Source organism: Anser anser, assembly GCF_964211835.1.
Source record: "Anser anser genome assembly, chromosome: 11".
NCBI classification, from domain to species: domain Eukaryota; kingdom Metazoa; phylum Chordata; class Aves; order Anseriformes; family Anatidae; genus Anser; species Anser anser.
In genome coordinates, this window is record NC_139732.1 from 15818072 (window position 1) to 15836279 (window position 18208).

At 34.9% G+C, this 18208-nt stretch overlaps 1 protein-coding gene across 3 annotated transcripts in view; it reads right to left on the reverse strand.

Annotated features, from left to right (window-relative positions):
• Window positions 1-18208, reverse strand: part of LOC310879844 (uncharacterized protein) — a 796982-nt gene that overhangs the window by 178489 nt on the left and 600285 nt on the right. Inside the window, exon 15 of one of the 3 annotated variants that reach the window (XM_083794781.1) lies at window positions 8596-8647. The exons of 1 other annotated variant lie outside the window; for it this stretch is intronic. The gene's annotated coding sequence lies outside the window, so the exon portion shown is untranslated. Of the gene's footprint in view, window positions 1-8595; window positions 8648-13562; window positions 15990-18208 lie in introns of those variants that run through there. One more of the 3 variants, XR_014571148.1, reaches the window with a different exon arrangement.

An 18208-nucleotide genomic window follows, 5' to 3' on the forward strand; every position in this document is an offset into this window, starting at 1 on the left:
GAGATTTAAGCTTTTGAAAATCTTAAATGCTCAATAGATTCAAGAAAGTTCAAACAGATATGCTTTTCTCCAAAGCAGCAGTGTACTTTCTGTTAAAGATTTACCTTTTGGAAAATACAGTCTTGATTTTACTATAATTTTCCAATTGGAAAAAAAAAAAAAAAGAGACTTTGCTGATGATAGTAAATTCTGCTATGTAACCTCAAAGACCATGATATAAATCACTTTACTATGCAATCAAAATAACTTCCTCTGCAAAATAATCCCTAACCAAAATATTAAATCAAACAACCATCTCTTTTCATGCATGACTGACCAAATAATCTGGCCTCCATTTAGCAATGACGTAAACATACAGAATCTACCAGTAAATAAATAAAATTTTTTGTCCTACCAGGCACTGAAATCATCATGAATCATTCTCTGGAGTTTTCAACATCTAGGGATTGGAAAGACCTGAAAAACTCATCAAGGACAATTCTGCTATTCAGCAAACAAGAAAAATATCAGATTGGTCAAACCAAACATGAAAGAAACAACAAACCCTGGAGCAATGTTGCATATTTGCTAATAGTTAAAAGGAGTTCAGATTCTCAGTGAAATTAACTCTAAATGACTCACTGAAAATATTTTTCAAACTCTATCTCCTCCCGACTGAAAAGAAAACTGGTTAATAAGGAATAAATCTATTCATAACACATGTAACAACATAAAGCAAAGAAACAAAAACCACAAAACACCCTGCACAATAGGAGCTGTATATACACCTAACCGTACAACCTCTAAGCGGTGTCACCATGAGGTTATATCAGAATTAGAGCAATCTTTTCTCAGAAAATTATGTCATTAATTACAGAACAAAGATATCATAATCTTTGGCCACATATTGTAGCCTGTAGCATCTCCTTTAAATCAATTAGAAATTGCTCACTTACATTTCTCACTGTCTTTTGTTCCACTTATTTATGTGCTGGTCTGACACTGTTTCCTTCTGACTAGTCATATTTTAGTCTCCCTGTATAATTCAGTTGAATTATATGAAACAGAAAAAAAATCTAAAATATTTCATTTCAATACTATCTAAATGAAACATTCACTTTTTTTGTTTTATAGTAATACATTCAGTTGCTTTTCCTACTTTCTATATCAGGAGGAGAAATGAAACAAAGAATCTTATTTTTCTTTGCCTGTTTTCTGCTTAGCTCATGAGCTTTGAATATTAGACTTTGTGTTCTTGTCTCTAGAGACCTAGGATGAGGTACATATATGATGATGTAATCTTCCAAATCTGACTGAATTATACCAAAAATGACAAATGTTAAGTTTAGACCTTCCATTTGGGTTATATTTTACTTCAACTTCTCTTGGTGGAGAAGAGGTTTAAAGAGCATTTGTATTTCTTTTCCTCTTTCAAAGTTGTTATTGCTTTTGTAACACTGCTTGTGTAACGTTGCTATAGCATGACTAAATCAGACTTTTCAGTCAGTAGTTTCAGAGACATTTAGTCCCATTTGGCTCTAAAGAAGGGTATGTTTTATTATTATTATAGACCACAATATGACTCATATACTTTGTTTTGTATGTTGCCTGTTAATATAAATTTCCCTTTAATCCTTGAAAAATTAAAAAACAACGTTTAAAATACATATTGTCCTGAAGCCATAAGTCTAATTCTTGATACTGACTTGCTCTAAAAATCTCTCTGAAAACTCAGAATCAAATAACGTTTGCTTATAGTGTATTCTATCTTTAACCACTAACAATTGACTTATTTCATCCTGCAGAAAAATCAATGTCATTTTAGAGCAGTAAATCAAACAGTCAAGGCCTTAGCAAATATTCCTAGTTCCTAAACCCATTAGGGGTAGCAGCTGATGAACTCGCAGAACACAACCAATTCTCAACTCTGTGGACAGAGTAGAAGTTTTCATCTTGTATCAGAAGGTCTAACTCTGGAGATACAGTCTGAGCTGAATTGCCATGAACCAAGAAAAATGATTGACTTTTTGTTCGTTTGTTGGTTCTACTGTTTTCCTTTACATAGGAAATCAGTAAGAATCATCTAAAGCATCTAAACAACCACCTCCACACCTCCCAACCACCTAACATTGAATTTAAGACAAATGGTTATATTTTAGCAGCTGATGATTACCAAATACAAAGGGGATGCAAACACATATTATCTATGCATATCAGTGCCAAAATAGCACAGATATGCATATCCTTGTATACGGAGATGAAAATAAAGGTATGATTGTACGATACACTGAAGATGACAAGGAGAGGCTGTCCACTTGTGAATATTTTTTTTTTTTAAACATAACATTTCAGGACACTTCAGAACTAGAAATTTACAACATTGCATTGGCAAAAGCCAATGTGTAATGCTGACCATGTTCTACACCTGCCACAGCCTAGGGAGGAGATCTGCCTATGTCAGTCTGCCAGGCAATATATTTTACTCTTCATGCTAATTTACCAAGAACTTATCCTTAATACTGAAAATTTTATCTTAGTGTCCAAACCTAATTTTTTCTTCTTTCAGTTTATGCCTCTTCCTTGTATCTTATACACATCTTGCAGCATCTCTTTATGTGCCTGAAGGTCAGAATTACTTATCCCCTTACATTTCTTTAGACTAAACATCCCCCAATTCTCAGAAGCTTTCCTCGCAGTTCGTGTATCTTAAGTCTCTAATTTTTCGCATTATTTTCTTCTGGTTGCTCTCCAGTTGATAACTCTCTTGTCATTATTCGTTTTCGGGCCATATTAATTCTAAGAACAATGGTCTCACATAGCTTAAAGACAGCTATTATTTGTGCATCTCTGTAAAACATGTATATATATCTTCCATATATATATGTGTATATATATATACACACAATTTAAATGTAATATCAAATTTTTATCAGCAGAATAGTTCAGTCCTTAATTTCAAGGTCTAGAAGGACTCTAAAAAAAAGTGCAATTGTAGCCATATATATTAATCTGGAGATCTATTTCCAACCATTGTGACAAGAACATTTAGAAGTTAGCCTGATCTTTTGGAATGTTTCTTGGTGTACAGTTATAACACAGCCACATGCCCAGTTCCCCCTCTGTCCCTCAATATTATTTTGTGTGAGCAGCAAAGATGTCTGTGCATTCTTTCCTTATGAGCTCTAGAAATGAACAAACTACTGCTCAGGTTAATGAGAACCATGTTTTGAACTCAATAATAGTAAAAAACTTGCTGAAGTATTTGAAAAAATTTTCTGAGTACCTCAAGTCTCATCTGAAATCACTGCATGCTCATGATTATTTATTTCTGCTGCAGTTTGCTAGATATAAAAGAGAAACACTGAAGTTGTGCCAGGATTCATAAATTGATAATGAATATCTGTTAAACATATCTGATATTTTTGTTCATGCTCTGACTCTTCAAATCCTGTTTTCTGAAAATTTGGAGGTGTTGAAATTAAATTTCAAAGAGAAGCCTGGAAGCAAAAATCCTAAACTCTATGGAGCCAGTAGTCAGATTAAGGAAAAAAAAAAAAAGTCCAAATTTACTAAATGCAATGTTTTCTAAACCTATTCTGCAATCTCCACAACTAATTCTTGGATTTAAATGCTTGCAGCTATCAGTACTACCTTCTGCTGCAAAATACTTTACAAATGTTACAACAAAAATGTTGTGACACGAAGATGCTAAAGAGGAAATTAATGACTGTGTTCAGTGTGGAGTTTAAATGGTGTGTGATAAACAAGATCAGCAGTTGCATATTTAGCAACAACAACAAAAAGTTGCTTTCAGTGCATATCAGTAAAAAGAAATATACAGCTAACTATTAAGTAAGTAAAGCTTTTGCAGTAAGCAAAAGGGAGAATACCAGAAAACTTAGAAGATGATTAGGTAATAAATGACCCTATACACTATGTGCATAGATAGTGGGAGTCAAATTAAGTTTATGTCTGACAACCAGTGTTAGACGTAAAAGTTGTCTATGATTACACTACGACTAAACATTAGGTGCTCTGAGTGTCCACTGTGTTCAAGGCAGTATCATTCAAAACCAATGTAGTGTCAGCAGTGTGATTTAATGATGACATTAAAAGGACAATATTTGGTGTTTTTAGGAATATTATCCCAAAAATAATAAAAAAAAAAGTTACATGAGAAGTTTTCAGTAAAAGCTACCGGAGGACTAAGATCACAGGAGACAACATTCTGTAAAATTAAACCCTTATAAAGAGTTTGAGATGAGGTGTGAAGTCATTTGGGGGTATTCTCATTTTCTGTTCTATGTGCCAGAAAACACACAGCAAAGAAGTCCAGATGCGCTTCAAATAAGATTTAATTACTTTCACAGTAGAATAAAGGTATTAAAATATGTTCAAGGATTATTAAGAAACGAACATTTAACCAGGTACCAGTTTTAGCTACAAATCATGAATTTCATGAAAAAGGCAGAAAAGCAAAAATCTCTCTCATAAATAATATAATGCCATTCTAAACTTCTATAATATACTAGATTTACAGCAAATCAAAGCTTGTTCTGGAAGACTTGCTTAGATCTATAGTCACTAGAGGTCACTATTACAGTTTTGAATCTTTCAGGTCTGCTGCCTATTAATTTTTTCTTCTGTATGATTTAAATATTAAAACTTCTCTCTATTTAAATAATTCATGTTTGAATAATGGTACTTGAAAAAAAAATGTATAGATATGTATATATGCACAAGGGTATTCTTCAGAAAAATAAGTCTAGGAAATCTTAGTCAAAAGTTCTGTTTAGGAGGTAATTTTAAAATACTTAATTTGCTGCAGTTCGACCAGAAAATTTAATAGTGACAGGTTTATTCTAATAACCCCAGCAAAAAGGATATTGACATGAGCTGCCCTCATAAGCAGCAAAAACTACCTTGATATTATACAGCACACTCATTCAAGCCATAACCCACCTGAAAATACATAAAACCAGACAGTCGCTAGTTCTTGAGATACTTATGTACTAACTCATCAGAAGTCCTTAACAAAAACAGAATGAGGAAAGATGATAGATACTCAGAAAAAAATGTATATTGAAAAATAATGGTGAAAAATAAAGTTTTTTTAGATACTGTCTGGACCTTGCCTAATATCTATCATCACTTTGACCTGCATTACAGTAATTAGCATGTGGGATGTGCTGCAGAGCAGTCACAGTTGCTGCCTCCACACCAGATTTCTGGCAAAGAAGTTGCCTCTTTGTTCTATTTCCATTTCCACTAGAACACTTGTTTTGGTGAGGACTAAGTGAAAAAAATAATAAAATAAAATAAAAAAATCCACCTTTTAAAATATTTTCCTTTTAGAAATGGAAACACAAGAAGACAAGTTACTGGGTCTGATCAAAATTTTAGGTACATCCAAGTATCTCTCATTGTCTCTCACCCAGGTGACCTGATAGTTGAAGGCATCAACCTACCATCACATAAACACCAGGCAGGGGTGGCTGAGAGCAGATGTGGCACCACAGGTCAAGAATGAACCACATGAGCACCAGCACACCAGAAAAACACACACAAACCAAGGGAAGTCAAATGTGGAAGTGTGAGGATAAGAGCACATCTATATAGAGTATTGAAGTGACAGGTGAGCCAAGACTGAGGTCAGGATAAAGGTCAAACTTTCTGTTTACAAAGAACATTTTGAGAATCCATGTGGGCTTGAGGCTGGAGTTAGGATTCAGAGTTCAAAAAACAGAAACAAAATCTCAGAAGTGATTATGATCATTGAGCAAATTCCCTGCCTGAGAAGGGCAGACCATCGGCAGTTTAAGTATAAACCAGGTCTGAGCTGCAAGTTCCCTAATTACTGCCAGCTGCTGTGTTGGAAGCCAAAGATGTCACAGGAGCAGATTTTGAGTGCTGAAGAAAAAGATGCAGGTGCTCTCTAAAAATGTACAGTTTGGTGAGACAATTTACAGAAGAAAGAGATCTCTTTCACCTCCAAGGCCATCCTGGTTGGGCTGTATCCATGTTTTACCTTGTTTATTTACGATAAAAGACCTCTAGAAACAAGAAGATATTCATATGTTTTGGTGGTGATTTTATTTGTTTGTTTGTTTTTTACTTCCTCCTATTTTCTGTACTTGTAATGAACCATTATCCAGCTATTGACAACGTTTATCAGATTCCTGACTTTCCGCACTAAATTCATCTTAATTTTCCTACCAGAAAAAGCAAACAACCTCAAAAAGAAAAGCAACACAAAGCCCACAACTAACATCACAGGCACTCCAGGTTCCCAGTATTACTTTGTGGGTCTGTCATGCCTTTCATGAGACAGTGTCAGGAAACCGTACACTTAATTATGAATCACAGCCAATGCACGAGTTCTAAACCTGCTGTATTTATTCAGTATATGACTTAATGACATGCCACAGGCTGAACCCAGACATCTTAGTATCCTGTTCCAAGCTTCCACACTCTGTCAGTCCCTTCCTCCCAAAGTGCTATATTTCTTTCTCCTTTTTTTTGCCCATTTAAACTTAGGATAAGAATATAAGATTATTGAAATTACAACTGTTTACGTTGCTGGAAAATTAAATCCTGCCCAATTTTTGTTATGTCTCTAAACAACAAAGGGTGAACTTTATGAACAAGTCCTTTTACAGGAGACCAAAGAAAAAGATTCAGCCAGATGCACTTGGTTTGCATAACAACTGTTTTATGTGCTTATGCTCTCAAAAAACAAATGCTTAAAAATCATAAATCTAAGAATTAATTCCATTTTCACAATAGTGGAAAATGAATCTCTTCTTACAAAGGATGAGAAGAGCCACAGAGCCTGAATGCACACAGCTAAAAGAGATGAATGGATGTCTCACCCATTCATAAATTCTTTGTGCGGCAAATCCAGTGAAGAAGGAAATTTAGAGAAGGAACATGTTCACAGATGAAGAGCAAAGAGACAAAACATACAAGGAAACTAAAAATATTCTGTCACAAAACACTCCTGATTGCAGAAAATGTAATCCCATAATCAGAGATTTGCAATCCTCATGGCTGGCATAAAAACATTACATTTCTATTGAAGACCAGAGTTCATAGCAAAGCTTTCTGTGTATACAAATATAATTGTATATGCATTCAGCAAATGTTAATGGAATTCTAAGAAGAATTAAAGCCAGACAGTGTGGTGAATATAAAGGTCAATCAGAGTTACATTAAAACATTCTGTTCCAGCTTTTATCCATTCAGCATCCAGGAGAGATCATTACGACTTGGAATGAAAAGAAAGAGAAGGTATGGGGGGCAATCATTTCTTCTTACTAGAAGAGCGGGCAGCAAGAAAAAACCTGCTAAATGGCTTTATTTGCAGAAAAATGAAAGTAAGAGAACAGCTGTGCTAAAATAGAGTTTGTCTTTGTTATTAAACAAAGCATAATCACTATACATGACGGATGTAGAGAACAAATAACCAAAGTAAGGCCTTGTGCAAGCCTATGCTCATTTCCAAACCATTTTCCCATTTCACGTCTGTTCATTTAAGGCTCCCGTTCCCAACAGAACTATCATTCCTCTCACAGTAAATAGATTTTTCACTTCAATAAATTCAAGGGTTGACACTACTTCAACACTGATTTTACCCTGTAGTAACATTTTTGGCTTCTGGTTAACCCTTGCTACATAAGATAAAAAAAATAAGTTAATCTATCATTTTTTTATCTCATTTTTCTTGTTCTTGAGTTTGAATAACATTACCTTGCTTCAAATATATATACATATATATTATTTAATTACAGTGTTGGAATTATGGTGACAGTAGTTGCAGAAAGACGCATCAAGGTCAATAGTCAATTTGATCTGGAGAAGCTTTCTTCTTTTGTGCCATGTCAGATAAAAAAGAATATCCATGGTTACAGCTATTAATATTTATCTCCAAAAGGAGAGAAAAATGCTAGACAACAGAAGACAACATTGATTTCAGGTGTACAGGGCATTGTGCAGCATTAAAAAAATGGGACCTTATGATGGGAGTGAGAACAGTTTTCTACTGTACTTAAAGCCCACAAAACTGAGAAAGGATGACTAAGTTGTTTGTTTTGATGCAGAACTTCCAATATTTGATGTTAAAAAGGCTTCTTTCAATTTTCTGTCTCCAAAGCACTGTGAAACCTCTGGAGGAGGTGCTGCAAGGGCACGATATGGGAACATCAGATGGCCATTGCTCAACCCATTCGCATCACAGGATTTCCTCCCTAGTGTGGTCTGAAGCTTGCTTCAAGTGAAAGAGTAAATTTGCTTTCTCACGTTAACTTGTGATAAAGTGCAAGTTCAGACCCACAGTCACAGGCACACAGCATAGATGAGTCTGAATGACTATGGATCATAGATGACTATACATGACGGGATGAAAGCATGAAAGAAGGCAAAACTACAGAATGAGTTCACCTTCATGTGCTTGGCTTCTAGTTCAGGGCAGGCTCTTTCACTGGGAGTAGAAGGGTCCATGCCCCCCCCCCCCCCCAACTTTGCTGAGGGTCATCTCATCTAGCCTAGAAACTCTCATCTTGCACTAAGAGACAGTAATATCAGGCACATGACAGCACAAAGGCCAGTATACTGTACCTGCCTGCTGAGATTCCCAGCAATGTTTGAGCTGCCACCACGGTTAGGTCTTCTAGAGGGAAGATTTTACACACATTTACATTTTTTTTTTAAATATATTTTACACAGAAAATCTGACAAAGGCTGTCATATCATAACATCAATAGCTCTAAAAGAGCAGTAGAACTGAAGACTGGCACAAGATCTTATAAACATCCTGGATCTGAAGTTGTTGACCTTGAGTATTAGTCAGTACTATACAGCAGCTGAGGACTGAAAAATAGACATAAAACTCTTTTTTTTAAATTTTTTCTTCCCACAAAAGACAAAATGTAAATTCTGCTCATTGAGTGATTTCTTTGTATGAAACCTCTCTGTTACAGAATGTTTTTCCCCTGGAGGGGTGTTGCTAGAGAACTGCACTGGACATATGGCACCAGACATTTGAAAGGTACACCTGCCTTATTGCCTTCTTACCAACATCTACTCATACCAAGAACAGGATACAGTCTTTGAAAATTGTCCTCTTAGCACATAGATCTTAGCAATAGTAATGAACACATAGGATATATAAGTGTCTATGTCAACAAATAAGCAATGAGCACAAGAATATGTGTACTAATGGTACACGTACGGTAGTTATTTATACATCCTCTAACATAAACTTCTATTATTGCCAAGTGTGTTTTAGGGTGGTAGTTACAATACCATCACTGATGCTACCTCTTTCCTTGGCAGGACTGCAGAATAGACAGTTCTGGTTTAAGCAACACACAGATCAGCAATTAAGAGCATTATCCCAACAACTTCTGCTTCTGTAGGAGCTGCATCATCTGTTGGATTTTGTGCAATGACTCAGCTTCTGTGACTACCGAGCAGAAATGACACATTTTAGATGTACACATGCAGTACATATATCACAAGCTCAGATGGCAAAAGTAGACAGCCAAGGCAAAAATGGCTTGTTGTATTTACAAATATATATCAAGCCTAGAATATAAATAAATCATTCACAGCAGATACCTGCCTTGCTTCTTCCACCCCAAAATCTCATTGTGCATCAATAAAAGCCTCATTCTCAGTAAGAATTGATTCTTCCTCCAAGAACTGATTTCAATAAGAGAGATTAAGCTGAAGGAAAATTCTCTGCATAGTCACCTCAGCGTCTCTCCAGTGACTACTGAATTAGAAGACTAACAATGCATTTCAACTTTTCTGGGAAAAATCAAATCTCACCTGAACATGGAGAAATACTTGTAGAACTAGGAGTAACAAGGCCAACTCATGTCTCCTGACATAACAGTATATTAAGTTAGGGAAGAATAGAAATGAGTTGGAAATGATAAAGGAAACAGCGGGAAAGGAGACAAGAGCAGCAGAAAAGAAACACCATCAGGAGACAAACTAGAAGTTGGTGAGAGACAGGAGATTTGTTTCTGTTGTTGCAATGAGGAATGACAGGATGGTGGGAGGTGAAGGGGTGACGTGGTCTGTGAGAAGACCGAACCCTGCTAATGCTGGCTGCTCTCCAGGAACGTAGCCATAGGGAGTGTCAGCAGTCTCAACAACCCTAATGCTGAGAAGAGCTAAAAATAAAATAAAATCAAGCTTCAAGGATGCTATTTTATATGCTTTATAGTAAAAAGATAGGGAATCACAAAAAATAATAGGCATTGGGGAGTCTAACAGATTTAACAACACAGTAGTGCTGTATGTAAATTATGAGAAGATGAGCTTTTCCATTTAAGAATGATTTTTAGTTGTTGAGGTAGAATGGAAACTGCTCTAGTACAAACAATGGGGAAAAGAGAGCATTTCTTTTCTCTCTCATCTTTGTAATTGAAATCTCAAACTTTAAGCTGCCAGTTTATTAATTAATTAGTCTAGCTTGCGCTTTTAGCTAGTCTATTTATACTGTCATTTCTTGTTCATGTTTTGCACTTTGTGCTACTTGGAAATCTACAGCAAATCTGGGCTCATGGGCACCAAATATTGCTGCTATTCCTTTAAAATTAAGATTTGTGTAGCTGTCAAAATCAGGGGCCAGATGTCAAATCAGGGCCCAGGAAGTTTTTATTAATGAGTCAGAAAAGATCAAGGATTCTTTTCTTATGGCTTGGGAGAGTAAATGGATATTTATTTAATCAGCTCCTCTGACCACAACATACTCTTTCTTAGCTTTTCAGAAGGCTTTCCTACTTTAAAGGGCAAGGAAAGAAGTGACCTCCGAAGTTTTAAAAGATTGATGGATATATTCAATTCTCCAACTACTTCCTAACTTATTTTTTAATACTAAGCATAAAATGTTTCTGAAGTTTTTTTACTCCTAATGTATTACATTAGGAAAACAATGTATGAACTATATAGATCACTGTTAAACAAGAATCAAAATCTTCAATCTTTATTTCAATACTTCTATTTCAATGGACCTTCATTAAATTCTGAACTCAACAATTCTTTTCTTTTATGGAATTCTTAAATAATCATCTCATTTGTTATAAATAGCTTAGGTATACCTGAAAAATATCAGCATTCATTTCTAAAACCTGTCTTAGTTTGGATAAGATTTGGCTTGCACGGCTCTCAAAGACTATCTGTAAATTTCTCAGATCAAAGTTTTTCACAATGATAAATGCTCTTACTACATGTATCATCCATTTTAAGGAGTGCTGAGCATTTTCTAAGGAGAAAGATGTGTTTTGACTTGAACTCACAAAAATAGTGAACAGAAAGCCACTTGTCACATTGGCAAAGTCTTGGCTAATATTTGTTTAAATTAAATTAACTGTAATGACTTTCGTCTATCATACTTAAGCTGGCACTGTACAGGTACCTACAAATAATTTTCTTTTTGTTTTCATGAGAGCTAGAGAAAATTAATCCTAATTATTTTAAATGGGACTGTGCTGACTGTTTAATATGCTAGTACTTCAGCAAAACACCTACTCAACATATTGCACATTAAAAAAGTTACCACTCTTTATAGGGCCAGTACTGTAGCATTTGGAGAGAAAGACAGATAACTGTGCAGGGGTACAAACCATCAAACTTCTCTGCATTTAGAAGGTGTAGAAAAGAGATCAAGGGAGTGGGTGTACCTGATGGGTAACATTAACTTTATTAGTTTGGGCAATTTTCTATATTTTATGGAAAATGCCACCAGTCATCAATTTACAACATACAGAAAATGGTAGAAAAATCTGATTGACACCAAATCTATAGTATAGTTAATATACTTATGATAATGAGCTTGTTTAGAAAATATTTAATTACATTACAATATGATGCACACACCTCTTTTCAAAATGAGTTCTCTTCAGTCTGCTAACAGACTCCAATAATAATCAGACTCCTAATAATAATTATTATACATTTTTTGTATAACCTTTTAAGGTTCTCAAATACCAATAGTACTTGGGTAACCAGAAATGAATGACTTCCTTAAACTGTGACATTCTACCATTGCCTTCTAGATGTAACATGATTGATACTCACTGGGAAGCAGTGAACATACTCTGAGTGGGAAATACAAAATCACAAGTATGCCTACATGAAGGGTGGCCTTTACAGTGCTACCACGACACTTTTTAGGGTTGCTGTGATTTTAATAGGAAGCACAACCTACATATGCAGAGATAATAAAAACGTATGTTGGCTCACAGGCTTTTTAAAATCATATTAATGATAGTACATACTACTGAGAAACTGCTCATAAATTTGTCCTACTGCTTACCTGGTGTTGCTTCCCAGTACATGCTTGAGAATTATAATTATCATGTTCATAATCTGCTTTCATCATTTTAAAAAGTTGATTTGATTTGCTTTGTGGTTTGCAACTGCCATTGATGAGATAGTTAGACTGGCTCTTAACTGACTGTGCTGTTTTTCTTTCTACTTAAGGTGATTTGAAGTCTTTTTTTCCTGCTTAAAACAGATGATGAATATAAAAGAAACCCACAAATTTATGCATGTGAAGATCTTGTATTGTATGACTTGCCTGAAAGACATTCTTATTGATGTCATTACATGTACTGCAACATCCATACTCCTTTTCTTCAACTCTAATATACAATTGCCTTTTTATAAATCTGTGATTTGCTCTTAATAACACCAGTAACTATGGCATCTTTCCACTAGCTTTTTCATATACTTTCCACAGTGGCTGGGATAGAAATCACGTGCAAAATAATAATGTTGTATGGGAAGAGAAACACAGCCAGGTGTATTGCTTTCAGGCTCAATGATGTTTTCTTGCTGATAGGTTCTATTGCCTGACAACAGGCAGTTTAAAACAACCATTCTTGTTTGGAATTGCAACTGCACTGTCCTGAATACAGTCGCTTACTGCAGAAAGAAACCAAATTGACAGAAGTTTGCTTAGATTAATGCTTATGAAGTGGTATAAAAAAAAGGAAGTGGTTATTTTTTCTCTGATTTAGAAAAGATCCTGAACTTGTAAATATGAAACAGAATATAGCTTCCTCTGAAATTAATAAAAAATGAGCACATTTCTCCATCTACTGCAGCAAAGATTATTTAACTGAAATGGACCTTCTCTGACAATAAAAAACTTGGTAATTTTTCTATAAACTGATGAAACATCTGGAACTGGATTCTGCATCTGTCAAAATATTTTGACAGTTTTAAAGGCAAAGATAAGCCGGTTCAAGACACACCAAGAAGAATAAAATCTGTTCTGTTCTTGCAGCTGGTGGTGTTGGGATAACTCTAATGAGTTATTTAAAAGCATGTTGGAACTTGGGAAAGCTGCAGAAATACTTTGTATTTCCATATGAATATGGCACATCTATGTGAGCCTGTTCTTCTTGTAATTTGTCTAATATTGATCAGACTTTTCGTGACAAAACACCCCTAATGGGTAGAAGAAGAAAAACTACTTGCTTAAGAACTTTTGCTATCCTTTCATGAAACGTTACTGCATTTAATGTCTAATAATTATTTTTGTGTTAAGGAATTTTTACTAAGAATTCCATATGTGTTTTTACAGAGAGACGGAGAGAAATCGAAAGTAGTCCAACAATAAAAGCACACTACTATGAAATGTGACAAACCACAGATATGAAATAAATATATTAAGATCATTGGATTAAAAACAATAAGTTAAGCCCTTAATATTATAGCTGGCCTTGCATTACCTTGCACTTTATCTCTTTGGGGAGCTATCACTGAAATCAAAACATCTTTTACTAACTATTTTCTATACCTCAAGGAATTCAAAGCTGGAAATGTATGTCTTGAGACTGACACAAAAAAATCAGTTCTTCCATAAAAGGAGCTGCCTTTTACTACTTCACATCAAATTATCACAGAGTAATTCTAACTGTGAAATAAAATATATTTTAAAATGTCTTTTCTGAGCACAGGAGCAATAAACACAACAGTGATGTAGCATATAAGATCATGGACGTACCTGCTCTGACAACAGACTATTGTGGATCTAATAACAATGTGACATGAAAGCCTCTGCAAAAACAAGAGCAACCCCACACCCATCCAATCCTTTGATTTTTTTCCAACATCTGGAGTGTTAGAACAATGTTTTACATGACACAAAACAGGACCGACACCACCAACTGCTTTAATATCAGCCATCAAAAAATAGCTATTAGATTGACCTATTAAAACCAGCTGACCAAGCAGAATTCAGTCAGATTATCAGCTTTGCTATAGAAAACAGATTTCGCAAACACATGCAATTCCATCACTTAAAGTTTCTTACAATTCTTCCTATTATTTTATATTGACACTTGTCATATAAATCACAGACTGGGGAAAAGGTGTCAGAAGCTGGTATCTTGTTTCCACTGTGTTCTCAAAGTTTGTATTTCCATTTTATTATGTAGCCTGGAAAATATGAATCTTGGATCTTATACATGTGAAAATTATAAAAGTCACAGGAGTTGAAAAGTAATTTTTTTTCCTACTATATGAATACCAGACGTAGAATACATTAAATAAATGTAAAGAGAGAGACTAATCAATTTCTAACATTTCAAATGATTGCTATTTTTAAGCTTAGAACAGCAAAACACAGTGCCCATATAAATGTAACATTCAAGATAGCAAGAGATATTAAACTTGTAAGAAACATTGCTCTAAAGCCTTCCCAGGTCCTTAATAAAAACATTCATCTGATCTCCAAAATGTTAAGATACTGCATACAAAGTTCATTGGTAAAAAGACTTTGCTAACTTTTCCTCTTTTTCACTCCATCATTTGTCACTTCAGTTCTACCAACAGAAAAAGCATTGCTGTCCAATGTCTTTAGCACAATTAGAATTATTGAAAAATCAGGTCTCATGCTGCTCATGTTTTCTTTATGGCATTTTATAACCATCTGCTATTTGTACTGTTTTGTGCTATATTTTCCTCTGTTAATTAGAAACAGTGATGGTTAGGTTGTTGTTAATTAGAAACAGTGACAGTAAGGTGGTATCTTTCTTGTATCTCTGTAATGTCTTCCAGACTTTAGTGATGCATCTCTCTTTTTTCTAAACTCTCCAGGACACATTAAATATTATTCTTTTTCACCTATCATTGCAAACCTCAAGATGAATCATTTGGTATTAAAATCAGATAGTAAAAAGAAGGTCTGTTTTCTTCATCCATTTGGTAAATTAATTGTGTAAAAAATGTATTTTAGAGATCTTTAAAAATAGGTAGTACCAAGCTTGCTGTAGCATAGAAAACTGCTGAGTTTTCATGACTTGTCCCAATCTGCTAGATGCAAAAAATTTACTGTCTGTTTTGTGTGTGTGTGGTTTTTGTATTTGTTTGTTTTTAAAAAACATTTTGTCTGTATTCTATCTTACATATTCATGCTGAGCTTTCTCTCAATTCCAGTCAATTAAACTTATATTGTCATTAAACCTACTACTCTCTCTCTCTCTTAAAGGTTGTTCTCACTGTGGCAAAAGGTCAATTTATAAGCACCTCAATTTATAAGTCAGCTCTGGCTGACTCAGTTTCCCATCACAAACAACTTGTTCCAAATTCAATGTTACACAATGCAATCATAGTTAAATCAATAGGTTATTATGGATTTCATCACTAATGAGTAATGTTTTGGCTCTGATTTTACCATGCTGCCATTTGAAGGTTTATTTAGATCAGATTCTGAAAATATTTACAAATTCCAGAAATTTAATGATAACAGACCTACTATTACAGTTGCTGAATGTGGCCACAATAAATTATAGTTTCAGAAATCATAAAACATTCCTGTCTTGCAGGATTTAATCTACTGAATCAGTGAATCATAGGAGAATTCAGGAGGACAGAAGGAGGTACAGGGCTGAAGGGAGCACACTGGAGATGTCCCCAAGATAGTGGGAAACTCTGAAGACTAACCCAGTATTTCACAGAACAGTGTGGTTTTTCTTACTTGCTTAGGTCTAGGAGAAAGTATAGGGGAGTTAGAATTAATATACAATTACTCTTGTTATTTCTCAGCAGAACAGTATTCTGCAACTGTAATACCTTGTTTGTGTGTGTGAGCTGATCTTTGCACAGATAACTTAAGTATCTGCACTGCAGTCCCCCATGCTTCCAGATCTGGTGCCAGTACCAAGATACGGACACAATTTCTGCTGCTTCTTGTTGTCTTCCCTATTTTTTCAATCTAAACTTTTTTTTTTTTTGTGTGTGTTGAACTTCTATTTTATCCTCCACAAAGCTCAAAAGTAAATGGAGGAAAAGTTTAAAATAATTCCATTTAAAAACTGACAAGTTCATGTCTCCCCCTGCAACTTGTGTCACTGATTTTTTCAATCCACGAGTCAGTGATAAAGCACAGAGTGATTTGAGCTATTGAAGCTCTGGCCTAGTGCTTTAACAGCTGGCTCATTCTTCTTCTGCAAGGCAGTACCATAATTGGTAATTATAAAGTTAAGAACTAGATTTTGACATTGATTTTGTTTTCTTAGGATAGATCAGATCTTCTATGTATTTTTAATTCCAACACTATTCCATGTAGTTCTGCCTTATTAAGGAATAGATGTTCAGTCCAAAATTACATTCATTTAATTTCCATTGATTGCAACCCTTATTTGTCTAACAGACAGGTCAGAGAGGTTCTGTTCATTTTACTAGGGACTGTTTAGAGGGACAAATGACAATTCAACTGAGTTTTTTCCTTGACTGCTGATTGCCAACTGCAGGTTCTACAGATTTTTTTCCCTGCAGTATGTAGTAGGAAGTGCACATAAACAATCATCTTTGAGTAGCCTGAGAAATTTTGCCATCTGGCAAATAACTCACCCACTACCATTCTCAGTTGGATTTCACCACATAAAGATACAGAATTCCAAAACCAATAACTCATCCCTTGGAATTAACTATCCCCAGGAAAACTGCTTTAAATTATTTCTCCCGTGAGTAAATTACAAACATTTTGCACAGAAATCAATATCCGATTATGTGTATACCCACACATTCATCTTAGGATGTCTCTGAAAATAAATGGAGATGCTATTTGGGCAAGAGAAAGATGTCACCAGGTTTCCTGCAACAACGTTAAGGAAGCCTCAGTGATTCACATGGCGTCTGGCATAGTGTTACTGAGCTGCCCCGTCAGAACCTAGCGTGACTTGATGAGCTGAATGACACTGGGGCAAAAAGGAGTGAACTATCTCAGGTTAGGGTTGCTGACCACAGCATGACCATAACAGCCGCTGGTGGCAGGGGAACAGCATGGACCTGATTTATGAGAAATCTGAACTGATGGGATAAATTAGAAAAAAAGAATTATGCTAAGCAAAACAAGTCAATGTTTTTACAGTTCTGCATATATTATGTTAAATAGATAACAATAGTTTTGTAACATTAAGACATACTTTTTGCTTAAAACAATGCTTTTGCCTAGTTGAAGAAGATCTAGCCAGTAAAGCAATGAAAACCAAGAGACAAGTGTGTCAGTGACATTGCTATTTCTAACCTAGACTGATTTGTTTTGATAGAAAACTGTTTACCCTGGCTGGATAATGTTCTTTATGGCTATGTTCGAACTAAAGCTGCTAATTTAAAGTGACATAACATTAAGGTCTAATTCAAAATGGTGCCATTAAAGAGCAGAGCTGGACGTTCTAAAAAAAGATTGTTTGACAGAGGTTTACTGATGAGTGACCCTACCTCAGCTCATTTAGGAATGAAAATTGATCTAGTTTAAAAAGTAAATTGGCTTTCATGGCTCTGTATGATACAAACAAAAGAAACTGTGTGGTTAACACACAGTGTATTGTGTATACCAGTCTAACCATCAAAGAAGGCATATTTGGAAATGCTTTTTTTTTTTCAGATATGTTTAATTCACCTTGTTGGATGTCACCTCGTGCATTTTCAACCTTTTTTAGTCTATTTTCCTCCCTTTTGGCTGACTACAATTGTTGAATTTTCTGCCAAGAGAAAAGAGTGTTTTCTAAAGAATCTGTGTCATTTCTCTTCGTAATTTCTAATTTATTACCTCTTTCTTTAAACAGTTTAAAGCTAATTAAGTATTTATATTATTATCTTTATAGTTGATTTGCATATGTTTTTAAATCATGTGAAAATTAATGAATTACTTTTAACAGAGATTTCTAACATAGCACAAAAAAAAATCTAGAATAATTCATGA